The 15166-nt window shown below is 48.7% G+C and overlaps 1 protein-coding gene across 2 annotated transcripts in view; it reads left to right on the forward strand.

Annotated features, from left to right (window-relative positions):
- Nucleotides 1-299: 299 nt before the first annotated feature.
- Nucleotides 300-15166, forward strand: part of BAHD1 (bromo adjacent homology domain containing 1) — a 42304-nt gene continuing 27437 nt past the window's right edge. Inside the window, exon 1 of one of the 2 annotated variants that reach the window (XM_069804374.1) lies at nt 300-703. The gene's annotated coding sequence lies outside the window, so the exon portion shown is untranslated. Of the gene's footprint in view, nt 704-934; nt 1054-15166 lie in introns of those variants that run through there. The other variant, XM_069804375.1, reaches the window with a different exon arrangement.

Here is a 15166-nt window from a genome sequence, read left to right on the forward strand (position 1 = left end):
GGGGAAGCCGGCACCGCGGAGCTTATCCCGGTGCCTCCGGGCTGCCGGGGGGGCTGGGGGGGGGCGGCCAGGGCTGTGAGGGGCGACCGGGGCGGGGGGGGGAACCGGGACCGGGGGGGGGGGGGGGGAGCAGGGCGGGGGGGTGGGAGGGTGGCCGAGGGGGCGGGGGCGGCGGCAGCGATTGGTCGGTGGCGGCGGGTAGGAGCTCGCGCGATTGGCCGGGTCGGCGGAGCGAGCGGCGGAGCGGCGGTCGGCGATTGGCTACGGACGAGGAAGCAGGAAGGAGGACGGAGGGGTTGGCGGCTTTGCGGGGAGTTCGCGGCGGCGAGCGGCCGCGTCTCCTCCTCCTCCTCCTCCTTCTTCTCCTCCTCCTCCTCCTTCCCCCCCGCTCCGCGGCCCCGGTACCCGCCCCCACCCGCCCGCTCCCGGCCTCTGCGCGCCGCCCGCCCGCCCGGGCCGCGCCGGATCGCGACGCCCTGCGGCGAGGGCGGGCGGCGGCAGCGGCAGCAGCAGCAGCAGCGGCGGCGGCAGCGGCGGGGGCGCCTCATCCCCATCCCGCAGCCGGGGCGGCTACCGAGTGAAGGGCGGCGCTGACGCAGCAGCGTGGAGCCCGGGACTCGGTCGCCCCGGGAGGGTTCCCGTCGTTGGATCTCTTTCCCCAGCCGGGGCCTGCGGCAGCCCCGCGGCGCGGGAGCGCGCCCCGGTGAGTTCCCCACGCGGCCCGTACTCCACCGCCCGGAGGAGCCCGCGGCGTCGCCGCCGCCTCGTCTCCTCCGACCCCGGTAACTCCGGCGGGCCGGGAGCAGGTGCCACCGGCCCCCCCCCCCCCCGCCCCGGGGGGAGGGGGGGGCGGGCGGGGGGGGAGGGAGCGGGGCGGCGCCGCGCCGGGCCACCGGGAACTTTCCTCGCCGATGGGGGTGGGCGGCTCCGGGAGCCCTGGGAGGGCATCGCGGGAGGCGGTGCGGCGGTTCGGCGCCCCGCGGGGAAGCGGCCTCGGCGGCAGGTGGGCCGAGCCGAGCCGGGCCGGGCCGAGCCGAGCCGGGCCGCCCTCAGGTACGGGCGGCGGTTGGGCGCGCGCGGTGGCCGTTAACTTGCGAAGTCCCGGCGGTGCGAGGCCGAGACGAACCCCCCGCCCCCCCCCCCCCCCCCCAAACCCGGGCCCTGCACTCCCCGGCCCGGTACCGGCGGGTCTTCCCTCGGGGTGAGCCCGTCCGGCCCCGGCGGCTCGGCAGGACAAAGGCGGCGGGGCCGGCGGCCGTCTGACAGGCGGCGACGGAGGGGGGGGTGTTTGTCGGAGGGGGGAGCAGGCCTGCGGAGCGGGGAAGTTGCGGGAGCCCGAACCGGTGCGGGACTCGGTGGGGGCTTATGGACCCCCCCCGGGGAAGGGAGGAGCGGTTTAGCCTAAGGGGAAGGCGAGGGTTCGTCTCGACATCGCCGGTTTGGAGGCGATTCCCGGGGAAAAGCGCCGGGAGCGTGGGTTGGCGGAGCCGCTCTCCTCCGGCTCCCTCCGTGCCGGCCCCTCCTGGGGCAGGGGAGGGTGTTTCTGTTTCGAGGCGGCAGCCGAGAGCAAAACCAGCTCTGCCCATCGAGAAGTTTGCAGAGGGCGGACGTGGCGGTGGGTTGGTGGTGGCTTTTTTGGGGGGGGGCGGGGGGGACACGGACCCCCACGCCTGAGTGTGGAAATAAACCCCCTTCGTCTGGATGGCCGTTAATGGACCGGGCAAGTTCGCGGACTTTTTTCTCATCGTTTGCGGTAAGGTATGGGCGATGCCGCGCAGGTTGCCAGCAGTGTATCTGCGTGAGCGCAGGTGGCATGGAGCCTCTTTGGGGGACGGTGGCAGAGTTTTCATTCTCGTCGTGTTTTAACCCCCCTCCGGCCTCCTCTCGGCCGCACTTGCCGTGTGTTTCCCCTGGCCCTGGACATCTCTCTTTTCCTGTCGGTAGCTCCGGTGGCTGAGAGCTTGTTTCCTCTTCTCCTTTTGTGTAGCGGTAGCTCCTAATGGAGGCAGCTCCACTGGCTCCCTCTTTTCCAGCTGCTTCTACAAGGCGCAGGAGCCAGCACATGTGACTGGGCAGATCTCAGCAGACTAGCAAGTGCTCTCTGGGCTACTGCTCGACAGACAGCCGCCGACGCAGGGAAGCCTGTGCCCCGCCGTCCCTTTCCCCGCCCCGGCATGGGGAGTCATTGGGACCCCCTCTCTTTCAAAAGAGCAGCCACGAAAACTTGAAAAATACAAGCATTTGGGATGTATTCTGTTTGCCTTCTCTTCCCCCCCCCCCGCCTTTCTCTTTCCACGAGTGCTTATCTGAAAGAGGTTCTGGTTTGGTTTTGTTTTAAAGAATACAGCTGCCCCTCGTGCTCGCTCTCCATCTGAAGTCATCATTGTCAGGAGCAGGCGAACCTCAAAGCGAAAGGCTTTTCTGGGCTTTTGCTAGCCTGGTTAATTGATCTGTCCATCAGTTTGCCACAATTAGAAAGCGCTCGCTCCAGACTGGCGGGCTCTGTGTGATCTTTGGTGCTGCGGTTGCAGGACTGGGTTCTGGGGTCTCGGGTTTTTATTTTAAGGTTTCCAGTCCTTACGGTTGTGAGAGGTAGGGTGATATGAACTGTATGATAGACTGATGCTTTTGAAATCTTAATGTGATTTAAATACCAGCACACTGCTGATCGCTTTAGCAGAAATATCCTGCTAACATATTCATCCCGAACCATCCTTCACGTTTGTCATGTCCTGGCTACCTGAATCGTTCTCGAGCTTCAGCTGGAACTGTCTAAATATTTGCTTGAGATAGGAAACTGTGTTAGTCTGATTTAACAGGACATTTTGGATTTAAACATTGATTTCTGTTTGTTTTCCTAATGAATCCAGTGCAGCATTTTAAATGGAGCAGCAGCATAGCCTTTCCAACTGCTGTTCTCGAGCAGAACAGAATTGCTGCCACGGTGAAGTGTAGCATTGCTTATACATGTAAAATCAGCTGGAAAACGCCAAACCTGCGGGTGAAAATAATTCCCTCAACTTTGTGAGAGTGGATCCTTCCTGGATGCTCTGTTTGCTGTGGGTTGGTGGTGACAACTGCACAGAATAGTATAATGCCACTTAGAAATGTAGTGTTTGGGGGAAGAACAGTCACAACCTTGGTCCTGGAACAGAAATGTTGTTACTTCAGAAGCTGCTTAAGTTTTCTCATCCAACTATATCAGTTAGTCTAACGTTGATGCTCTGTCCTTCTTGCCAGTCATCTGCATCACTTTTCTGTCTCTAGTCTGACAGCCTTATTTATTTTTTTTTTAACCTCTCTGGGCAGAATACGTAAGCTAATTTTGTTTGCTGTGATGGTGTTAATTGCTACTCTGTGATTCAGGGGCTTTGCGGACCACGGGACATGTGTGCTGGTACAGTCTGTGGATGCCTGATTTAGATAGCGCTTGGTGATTATTTGGGGGAAATACACCCTTCAGCAAATGCTTTTCTAATACTACTGCAGCACTGAAAATAAGCCCTTACCAGCGAATCTATCCAAAGTAAACAACTGAAAAATAATTAGAAATCATAGGCAAAGGCATGCTTGCTGTTTGGTGTTAAGTTCAGATCACGAGAAAATGAATGAATGAATGATTGTATCTGGTGCTGCAAAAATAGGAAGGTATGCTCAGATGTGCAAAAACTGCATCCAAAAGGAGCTGTGCGGGGCTTTTTTTGCCCCATCTAATACTCAGTTAACCATGACGATACACCCCATGGAAGTAATGACAGGAACAACCCCTGCTTCGTGCCCAATCAGCCGAACTAATTAAGTCACAACTATCATATTGTTAATAATACATGAAATGGCAGTTCAGGTAACTGGGAAATAGAGAAACTGAAAAATAAACACCCCAAAGAAGTCGTAAACCTAAAAATAGCTTCAAACACAAGCTGTGCGCTTCGTACCATAGGCTGTCATGGGCCAGGGTAGCCGGGTAAGTGACAGCTAGAGAAGTTCGGTAGTCCCAGGGGCTTTCCTCCGAGTCTGGTGGGCTTTCTGACGGTCTGTTTTGGTCTTCTGCTTCGTCTTGCAGTGTGTTTGTGTACGGGCAGGTGATAGGTGAGCTGCAAGTAAACTGGTTATATTTGCGGCTGGAGATTTGTGTCTGTCGTCAGGTATTTTGTCTAAGTGTGAAGGCTGGGGAGTGTTCGTAGCTTCTGGATGCAAACTGCATTTAAGGGGAGAAAAAAAGGGATGCTTTGTAGATGGTGCTCGGGGAATTGTGCCCCTTGCTTCAGCGTGAGGACTGTAAGGCTTTGGGGCAGAGGGGGTTTCTTCAGAAATGCTCGTAGCTGTCCAGCGCAGCAATCTCCTTTTCATTTGGGCCAAAGGCTTGTTTTTTTAATGACAAAAAATATTAAAATTCATGGCCAGATTGCTACTCTAAGTGAATGAGTTCTCTGTAACAAGACCATTGTGATTTAACCCTCTAAGCTTTTGCACTTGCAACCCCTGTACTGGCAACTGATATCCTTTAAATGGGGAAAATGCACTTAAATGTAATACTGCTGGTTTTCTTTCTTAAGATGGAAAGAAACGTGATTGTGTGGGACAAAGCAATAGGCCTTCAGCCAGTTACTGTTCGGATTTGATATTCTAGCGTGAAGTTTTATTATTAAAAAAAGTAGAATAAAGTAGAGTCGCAGTGATATTTCACATGGGAATAAAAAAAATCTTCCACTAGAGGAACAGGACCATGGAAATCTTTATCTTGCTGTAAAGCAAAATGAGGAACTGATGCTATCGTTAAAAAGTTAAACTGGAGAATGTCATTTAAGAAGAATAAATACAAATCTGATTTAAAATGAATTCATTTTGCACCTGTTCTGTCCCCTGTCAATATTTGTGCCACTGGAATTTAATTGATCTGTTACATATTATTTCTTCTCTTGCAATGTGGGTGAAAACCCATACAAAATAGGAGAGAGTATGGAGAGCTGGCGAGATGTGAAAGCGCGGTCAGCTGAGTGAAGTAAGCAACCCAAACCTCTTTTTAAAATCTCCGAACTAGCAATATTGCAGTAATAAAATTTCCAAAGGATATTTCGAGTTAAATCGTAGCGAAAGCCCCTCAACGACGGATGGCAGTGCTGCTCTCTGGTTCTGGCGAAATGTAGCTGAAAATGAGGATGACTTGTCTGGAGAAGCAGTTATTTTTCCCATATTCAGCTAATCACTGATATAGATTGAATTTAATGAAATCTTTCATAGAGGGTGTATGTGGTGGTTAACTCTGTGCAAGTCAAATATAAGATGAGGGACGCTTCTGATTTTTGCCTGGGTTCTCTTAGGTGTGAGCCTGCTTGCTGCTCAGGCAGGTGTCAAACGGCCTCTTGGCGATGGGGAACTGAGTGTGTCTTTCCTTAGCCAGTTAAAAATTGTGGGAATACGCAGCATAACATGCCGTAAGTCCAGTGGCACTGAGCAATTGCACTTGGTGTCTGAGCTGTGCCGTTAGCGGTGGAGTATAGCAAATAAACACCTATTAAGATGGGGAAGGAATGAGTGTCAGCTCACATGAGCAAACTGAGAGCACAGCGTGTTCAGGGCCTTATGTCTACACTTTTCACGTGTTGCACGGCTGGGAATGCTGCTTTTATCACCTTTTTTAAAAATTCCAACTTAGATTATCTAAGTGCATCTTCATTAAAGGTGCTCGGTTGAATTCTTGCTGAGGGCTGCTTTCAATCGTTTGTTTTGTAATTCTCCTTCCTTTGCCGTTTAAATTTCCCAGCGTGTTTAGAGACTCGCAGTTCGGGCTTTCGAGAGGTGTTTACTCTAACACGTGTGGCCGAGCACCATGACGGAAAAAAGAGTCTCGTGGCATCGGCAGGGCGTCAGCTCGTCTCGTCGGCGCGTTGGGCACCGCGTTGGGGCGGCACGGCCAGCGTGCTGGAGAGCGGCTCGGAGCGAGGGAGGCTTTGGGATGTGTGTGTGTGTGTTGTGGCTGTCTCCTTCCCCTGCCAAAAGGAGTGTAATGCAGACCGGGTGGGCTTTTTTTCCTGCTGTCGTGTGCTGCCGATCTGGGTGCCGTCTTACGTGTTGTGGATGTAAGCGCTTCTGGAAATTGCACGCGAAGCAGGTGGGCTCCTGCGTGGCTGAACTGGCGTGGTTTTGGCATTGAAGAGCGTGGGATTTCTGTTAAATGTGTCGTGTTCAGGAATAAGATGATGTTTCGGCTCAGAGCTGCCAGTTGCTGTATTCCTCGTGTCCCAGTTCTCTTGAACAAAGGTGTGACTAAACAAGAAAATTATGATTTTTATATTTTTTTTTCTCCCTTTGTAAGCCACATCACAGGAGTGCTTGCTGGAACCCATTGTTCTTCAAGCAGTTTTTTGAAGGGCTTTCTCATGCTCAGCTTTGAAACTATACAGCTTGCCCAGTTCAGCAGGCTTGATTGGGGTTTTTTTGTCTTTTTTTTTTTTTAAGAAAAGATCTTGGCTTTTAGTGATTGCATGTGTATCAATATTTCAAATTATTTACTATGCTCTTAGAAATAAAAAGGAGGCATTTTCCTAGCATTGATTTGAATAAAACTGCTTTGCTGGTGGCTTATTTTTCGGCGTCTGAATTATCATCTTTTAAATAAAATAGCAGTGCTAGAGAAGCATCGAGATACATGGGCATCGCTGAACTGTGCTGCTTCGTACGTACACCATGCATGGCCTTCTATTGTTCCTGGCTGTGGCCTGTGTAAAGCACTGAAAATAGCAAGCTTTAGCCTGCCTTCACGCAGTACAGCATTATCCTCTGCCGCTTGTCTTCATTGTATCTTCGAGTGCCTGCAGAATACCTGGAATAGGCTTAAATTGGCAGCGAAGAAAAGAAACTGGGAGTTACAGGCATGTGAGGAAAAGATGGTTGAGTTGACTTTTGCAGGCTGGAAGGGAGAAGGCGCTGCTGCGGGGAGCGTGGCCGAGCAGCTGCAGCAGCACGTTGCTCGCAGAGCAGGCGGATGCCGCCCGAGCCGGGAAGCACCCTCGCATGCCGAATCCTCGCCCGGGGAAGTTCTTTAAACTAAAGAGCATTTTAACTAGACCCTAAAATGGAGGGGGCTCGACGCTTTGCGAGAGCGACGGTGTTACATGATCACTTGCTGTAAGTATTAGGGCAGTTGGCAGATTGAGTGCATTCTTGCTGATTTAGGTTTGGGAATACCATAAAAAGGAAACGGATTTAGGGGGTGGGGGGAGCAGAGAGGGGCATTGAGGCATCTCCCTCTGCAGAGGGAGGATGGAGAGGCACCGGGGGAATGCAGGCAGTGAGGAATAAGCAGCAATAATCACATATTGACAAGCATGGAAGATTTGGAAGGAGGAGGAAAGCGCAGGCTTGTGAAGGAAACTAGTGGACAGCAGGAGTTTTTTGTTTTTTATTTAGAAAAAAACAAAAACCAGATGCAAGAGGCGTGTTTGGTTTTGTTTCTTTGTTTGTCTAGCTCGGTCAAAATCAGTTCAGGAAAGCAAGGTTGGAGGTGGCTCAGAGAAAGGAGACACAGCAGATTTCTCCAAGGTGAGCAAGATAGCAAAGGAAGAGGATTTGGCAGCTATAATCACGTGTAGACAGAGAAGAGGAGGTTTTCTTAAAATCCTGGCTAAATGCCAGGTGGCAGGACAGGTATGAAAATCCTGGCGACTTGGACAGGTAAATTCCAAACTGGGAATTCCTTAGATTTCAGCAAATTGCATGAGCAGTGGAAGTGAACCACTTTGCGTGCATTTGGGGGATTTGTGCCCTAAACAATCACTTAGTAACCCCAACTCTCTTGTACATCCCCAGTTATCTAGAGGTGGTACGTACAATAACCAAGCACATGCTGGGTAGAGTGCCTGGCAGGCAGAATATGTAATGACTGCTGTCTGCTCCCCTTTTCCCTCATGAGAGCCCTGTCATCTTGTCTCTCCCTTTCTTAGATGCTGTATTTCATGAAAGATGTCTAGGAACGTAGTTATTTGGGATTTCTACTGTCCTTCTTGCGTTCTGTTTGCAAAGAGGTGAATCCTTTCAAATCCTGTTAGAAGAGGACAGCATGATTGGGAAAGCACTGTTTAGCCAGCCTTCAAAAAAAAAAGCCATTTTCATTTCTTGCCATTTCCATTTCTTCCCATGTAGTGGAAGAAGAGCCAGGGAATAATTCCCACATCAGAATAAATTACCAGCTTTGCTGAAATTGCAGTCCTGACACCTCCGGGGCTATAAAGGTGTGATAAAAAACCTGCCCTTCTTGGTGCTGGGGAAGAAGGGGGCTGCAGCTCTGCATGGGGGCTGTGGGTCAGCATCAGTCATTAGGAATAACTTCAGCCTAGCACCAAAGTTTTTGATGCAGATAGCATAATTACAGTGCAGATAGTGCATCGCTACCTGTGAAAGGCTCTTGTCTGCGCTTGGCATACGTGTGGTTTGCATCAGTTGTCCTGCCTGAAACCACTAATGAGCTTAAGAACTCCTCTGTTTTCTCGGCGCTTAACAAAAATTAAATCCTTCCCTCCAAACAAAAATGTCGCGTGCTTAGCCCGATGCTTTCATGCAAGCATAATGGGTAATCGCTGACCTTGCCTGAGATGCCACCTCGAAGCTCATTACTGAATAATTAGGTGATCCTTAACCTTTCCACAAAGTTTGGGGGTTTGGGGAACTTGGGGAGGTCTTTTTTGTACTGATAAGGTGACATATCCCAAGACTCGGCCTTGAATTTCAGCCACGGGGCTGTTCCAAACTCCATCTGTCCACTAAGTGAATGTCAATCCAATTTAAGCTTGCATATGTTTCCAAGGAAACCATCAGAGGCAATGGTGAGAAATGGACCATGGAGGGGCAGGGAAGCAAATGCAACAGCAGCATTTTTACTTTTCAGTACTTAAACATGATTAAAACCTAGTTAGCTGTGATAACCTATGTAGAGCAGTGCTTAGAGTACTCCGAGGTCAGATAGTTCCTCTTGGAGGAGTCTATGTTGTGTGTAAATGAAACATAATCTACTTTAAAATTAAAAAAAAAAAAAAAAGCAAAGTGGTTTCAGGTGCTGCCCCTGAGGTCTCATTCCAGCTCTTAGAGCTTTACACTGTCCCATATAGATTATGGTTTTGTATAGTGCAATCCTAATTTTCTTTCCTTTCTAGCAGGCTGGAAAACTCATGCAGCCATATAAAAACCCGTGTAGCCCCTCAGCTGAACAAAGCAAGCTGTAAATGATTTCTTCCTGTTCTACCCAAAGGAGTCTTTATATGCATATTTAGACGCCCCCAAAAATAAAAGTTGAAAGTGTTTAGGTAAATTAAGGATCAGTGTCCTGGTTGTGCTAGAAGAGCAACAAAGCATCTTAGTGCCGCACACTGGTGTATTTCTGTGCTGTTTTGGAGGGCAGTAGTAGTGATACGCGTTGCCTGAGGAGCAGGAAAGCGGATGACTATTCAGATATTTGCTTCTGATCACTCAGACCAACTGAAGGTGCTGCAGTGCCCTGAGGGCTCAGCTTTTACCCAAGGCGTGAGAATTTCCAGACACTTAGCAGCTCAAGCATGCTTATCCTTTCAGAGATATGAAAGGAAACCCGTAAGGTTAGACTGAGCATAAGGCCGTGTAGGTTTGTTGGTGTTTGTTACCTTTTGCAGATCTTGCCAGCGGGCTGTGTCGACCACAGCAGAGAAGCGACAGGACTCATGGCATGCTCTGTGTCTGCGGGGTTCTGAGAAGCATCGCTCAGCTCTACTACTGCTCCCATGCTGCACGGCAAAGTTGTAAGCAGGGTGGGAAGCAGCAGAGCAGTCTGGAGACTTGAAGGCAGAATTTGTGCTTGCTTTCTGCTTAGAAGAAGTGAAGGGTTTTTTTCCCCATTTAGAGGAACTCATCCTTAATTGAGAGTTTAAATTCTGCAGAAGCCAGAATTGCAAGTCTGCCTTGCTTTCCGAAGAGAAGTGTATTTCTGCCTGTTAATACAGCCATTAAATAAAATGTTTATCTTGGTTATTGAAATGAGTAGTGAGGCTCTCACTTTGGAGCTCTAAAACGGGATATTATCTGTCATTTTAGTTTAAAGAATGCTGCTAGCATGCTTGGGCTTAAAATGTTTTACTGTGACAAATAGCTGAAGCAGGAGCTGAAATTCTGTTATCTGGGGATATCCTGCATGGGTATATTGTATCCTTGTGCACTGTAACTGCAATATGAGGCAGAAACTCCTCAGCTCAAAGCTCTTTGCAGCTGTTGTCCAGCATCAGATCCTCTTTGGATCAAATCTCCAGAGATCTGGGCTGCCAGTGGCCAAACTGGCTCCGGGGAGGTGGGCATCTGGGCACGGGTGCTGGGAGTTGTCCTTGGGGCTAAGATTACAGGGTAGCACGGTTCTTCGTGCGGGTGGCTTTGCGGTGCATACCTCCTTATCAGCTGTTTACCCTTCCACGTCTGGGCACAGCATGGGAAAGCAGAGCTTGCTGCAGCTTTCTTCTATCTTCCAGCAGCTCCTGGAAACTTTCTACCAGTTCTTCCGCTGTTTGACCGGTAGCTGCGAGCGTCTCCCGCTGCCACTTTGGCTCTGCTTCAGCTGGCAGCTCTTGCAGCTGCAGGCATCCCTCTCTGATCACCTCTCCGGTCAGATTTACAATGGTCTAGCTTCAGATTTTGTCTACTTGTACCCCAGCTGGCTGGAGTCTGTAGCTCTAAACTGTTGGCATCTTTTACCCTAGTGCTCTTGTGCTGGTGACTGGGATGTATGAGGGCAATTTTTCTCTTCCCTATCCATCTGCCCCATGCGTTGAGCATCTCGATGTTCTCAAATCCTGTAGTTGACAATCAAGGGATAATACTGATTATCTTTTTGTTTCTCCACTTGTCAGTGCTAGGAGTTCCTCAAAAGTTTTACTCTTTTTCTTCCCCGTTATGAATATATTCTCTTTGAAGCCAGAGTTGGAGGAAGCATGGGGGGTGTCTTCGAAGTATCAGAGCACTCATTTGTGAAGAACAGCTTGTGTAGCACTTGTAGGACTCTTGTCCCCAGTACTCAGCACGCTTAGATGTTTTGAAACCACAGCCTGACTTCAAGGGACCTTCCTGAAAATCCAGTTGGAGACACCCATGACATTTCCATAAAATTAGGCTGAAGTGTTAAAAGCTTTGTGGTTCCCAAGAGGAAGTTATAATTATGCTCCTTTGCCAGAGATCTGATGGTTTGTCCTCTGGAGTTCATGCTGGCTTCATGGTGACCTGCATTGACGTGAAAATGGAAGTCTTCAAAGACTTGTTGCTGAGTTCCCCCCGAGATGAGACAGTGTCTCTGCTTAGGGAGCAAATGTCTAAATGGGCCCCTCTTGTAGCCACAAGTTTGCATGGGAAATGTCCAGTTATGAATAAAATCAGAGTAACTGTAGGTGAGATTTGCATTGAAGCTGGAAGTCATATAATGAAACTGTTTAGTCTCAAAGCAAACTGTAGTTCTTGGTGCTCAGGAGTTTATCTGTACCAGAAAATGCCTGTGTTCTATGTGAGCTGAACCGCTTCTGGTGGTTCTCTTGTAACATGTGGCATGTAGTATGGCAGTGCGGTATAGAGTTACCGCAGCACTTGTTTGCGTAAACTAGCTTTTTTTTTAATGCAGTCTTATGACAAGTGCTGTTAGCGTGAAATTGTGGTGCTAGATGGATGTGGAAGTTGGGGAGAAATGCAATACTGAACATGCGTGCTCTTAAAAATAAATGGTGAAAATAGCAATCAAGCTTTAAAGGCCTTTGCTAGCTGTATGGCCCCCATTTATGTGTACTGGTGGCAGTAGTGGGTATAGAGAAGGAACTTGGAGTGGTGATAGTCAGCCCTGCTATGGGACAGGGGATGAATTGTACCAAAATGTTGCTGACAGATGTTCTTCTAATTGTTTTTTTTTTTTAACTTCAACTTCTTTAGGCAATCTCATGCTTTTTCTAGCCCAGCAGGAAGGGAAGATGTAGGAACAGGCTTTTAAATCTCCGTAAGTGCAGTTTCAGTCCTTTCCTTCTGCTCTCATTCCCTAGAGAATGCCCTATTGCCATCTTCTTACATGTTAAGAACTTTTTTCTCCACCCTTTTTTTTTTAATTGCATGATGTAAGCCCCTACGCCCTCTCCTTGCTGGTCACCTCCAAGTCCTTCACCCTCGCTGCTCCCTTGCTTGTCCACTACTACGCACAGCAGGGAAAGACATGGGCCAGCTGGAGCCTGCTCCATCTGGACTCCTTCCATGCTGCGCATGGCGTGTCTGATATGCAGCACTCCTGGGCATCTACCCCAGGACGACGTTTATTTTTTTTCACGATGGTGGGATGTTGTTGACTCATCCAGCATGTGCTCCTTAGTAAACCTCAGCTGCTTTCTGTGGAGTGCCACCTTGCTGGCTGCTGCCGGTTTTGCATTTGTGCAAGGGAGGATTCCTGCCTGTCCGGTGTATAAGTTGTGTATTCGTCCCTGTTGGTGGGCTCTCTAATTATTATTTTTTTAATGCTTCTCTGGTCCATCAAGATCATACCATAGCTTCTCTCCTGACTTGCTTGCTGTCTCTCCAAGTATTACCTGCAGGTGAGTCTGTAACTTAGTAAGTCACATAGTATTTTATTAATAATAAAATACTGAATAGTCTCAGGCCTGCCCCTGGGGAACTGGCTATGTCTGTTGTTGTATTCTGTCACTAAATCGTTAGGTTTGTGGAAAGGCCGTGTTTGAGTCTACCTTACAGTGATTTTCTTTAGGCCATATATCCCTGGCTGGCTACTGGGGACGTCCTGGGGAGCAGCCTGAGAATAATCAGGGAGCAAAACCCAGCAGTTTGCTCCTACAGCAGCGCACTGGACATACTAAGTGGCAGTAATCAGGCAGGTTCAGTAGACAATTCCCAAATATTTCTCCTTGTAGACAACTGCCATTAACAGGGTCTCCTCACGTGTCACTCTTGGGGCATGCTTTCTGCCTAAGGTCATGTAGCAGAGGCCGGTGTCGTGCTGCAACCGAGGGAGCATAACCTCTCAGGGCCCCCATGGGACACGGGGTGCCCTCTCCAACCAAAACCCCACATAATTCAATCCAGAGCTCTTGGGATTGAGTGTGTAATTTATTCATGGTTCTTAATTGGTCCTGGGTTTTTTAAGTCTGTTTTTCCTTCCAGCTGAGCATGATACAACAAAATCTAAGTAGTACTTTGGTGTGATGTAGTTTAAATGACTCACCTTACTGAAAACGTCTTATCATACCCATTGCTTTGAAAGCTAAGTGTGTTTAATCACTCCCTTTCTGAATGGCCAAATAGTGTCACGCATGTGTAGGTAGATAAATGCAAGTTAATGAGTGGATATAAAACAATCCCTCCCAGCACAGGTCTGCAAATGCTGTCCAGTCTATTTAAAGGTGATATTTGTTGCCATGACTGATCAAACCCGGGGCGCAAGCAAATGTGTGTATTTAAATATACCTCTAATGATACGGGTAAAGGATGAAAGAGCTGGGCCAGCTTCTAATGGGAGTTAAATGGGCTCTTGTGAAAGCAGTGTTCCAGCAATTGGGCTTCTAGTTGTTGAAAGTGGCTGAATTGCCTATGTTTGGCTTGTGGTTTCTGTTATTTTAATACCGCTTAGTAGTTCTTGTATGGAGATGTACAGCAACATCCCACTGTCTTGCTTGAGAGTTTTCTCTATCAGATTTCTGGTGACAACATCATGCCAGCTGCAGGTCGCTAGAAATACGCTTCTAGCTCTGCTTGGGACCTTTGGCAATGCGGGCATGGGGTTCCTCTGCTTTCCTGGGCTTAATTTATCAAAATTAAGTTTGCGCAGGGGACAGCGATTCCTCTGCCTCGGCCAGAACCGGTGTGGCAGCCATGGCGTTTGACGTGGTGAATGGTCCACGCGTGGTGCTTGGATTTCCCCAGCCAAACCTAGACCCCTAATAATTCTGGGAAGAGCCAGTGCTGGGCACTTAAAACCTTGAAGTGCTAATTGCTTACTGATGAAAAGCGTAATTGCCAAGCAATTAACTTTAAGCACTTAGTGGCTGGTGGAGGTTTGGGCTGGTCTGATGAAGACATCAATAACTTGAGGTTCCAGACTAAAATCTCATTCGTTCCCTGTACGAGCGCTACTGTGCCTTGGGACTTCTGCACACTCCACATTGACACCCCGAGTCTGTTAACTGTCTTCTACATCTCTGCCTGCTGCCTTACCAGAGCGTGTATTCCTGTGTGCTAATTCCTTTCATGGAGAATCAATTAATAAACTGCTCTTTAAAAAAACAAACAACAAAAAACCCCACCCTTGTCTGAATTCAGTCATACAGGTGAGTGTATTAACACCACCTTAGGAATTAAGAAACTTGTTCTCCTTTGAGACATCAGAAGGTGTTGCAGCACCATTCAGTTGTGCTAAATTTTTTTTGACTGACCTAATACATTAAACCAGTCGTGTTGTGAAATTAAGAGGAACGTTTTCTCTTACCTTGTACTCATTTGTAAATATTGTGCTCTTGCATTAAAAAGAGGGAGGAAAGGTTTCACAGTAAGTTTAGTTAGGTTTGGCAGTTTTACCTTGGTCATGACTGCTGCTAGAAGATGCATGAACATACACCTATATGATTGATACTGTATTTCGTGAAGGAAAAAAAATAATTGTATGTGTATTTTTAAATATTTTGTAGAGATGTTTTCAGGTGGGCTAGCTTCTTGAGGAAACCTGTGTGGGCACCTGATAATTTTTAGGTGCTGGGATGGTAATGGGTGTCCTATAACTTTACTCTTTCCTGTTTGGAACTCCACGTTTCTAGACCTGCAGAAGTTCTGCCCAATTTGCTGAGAATATCTTAAACTTCAGCCACATCTGAACTTTTATTCCATAAGTTCAGATGCAGGAAAGTGGGCTTCAGATTTAAGCTCTGCTTGGCGTTCAGTGCAGCACTGTGGTTTATAAGACATGCAGGGAAGGAGAGTGTTTGGTTACAGGGATTCTAGTGGAAAAGCAAGAGTTTTGTAAAATCTTTCTTTGACTTGAATTCTGGATTGGGATTGAAGCTCTCAAATGGAAAACTGCTCAGGGTAAGTCTGTCACCCGTGTTCTCAGCTGGGGGAGTGTGTGGGGGGTGCTGGTATGTCAAGTGATAGTAGGAAAGCGAGAATAAAAGAACTGAAAGTCTAT

Source organism: Haliaeetus albicilla, chromosome 16 (genome assembly GCF_947461875.1).
Source record: "Haliaeetus albicilla chromosome 16, bHalAlb1.1, whole genome shotgun sequence".
Lineage (NCBI taxonomy): Eukaryota > Metazoa > Chordata > Aves > Accipitriformes > Accipitridae > Haliaeetus > Haliaeetus albicilla.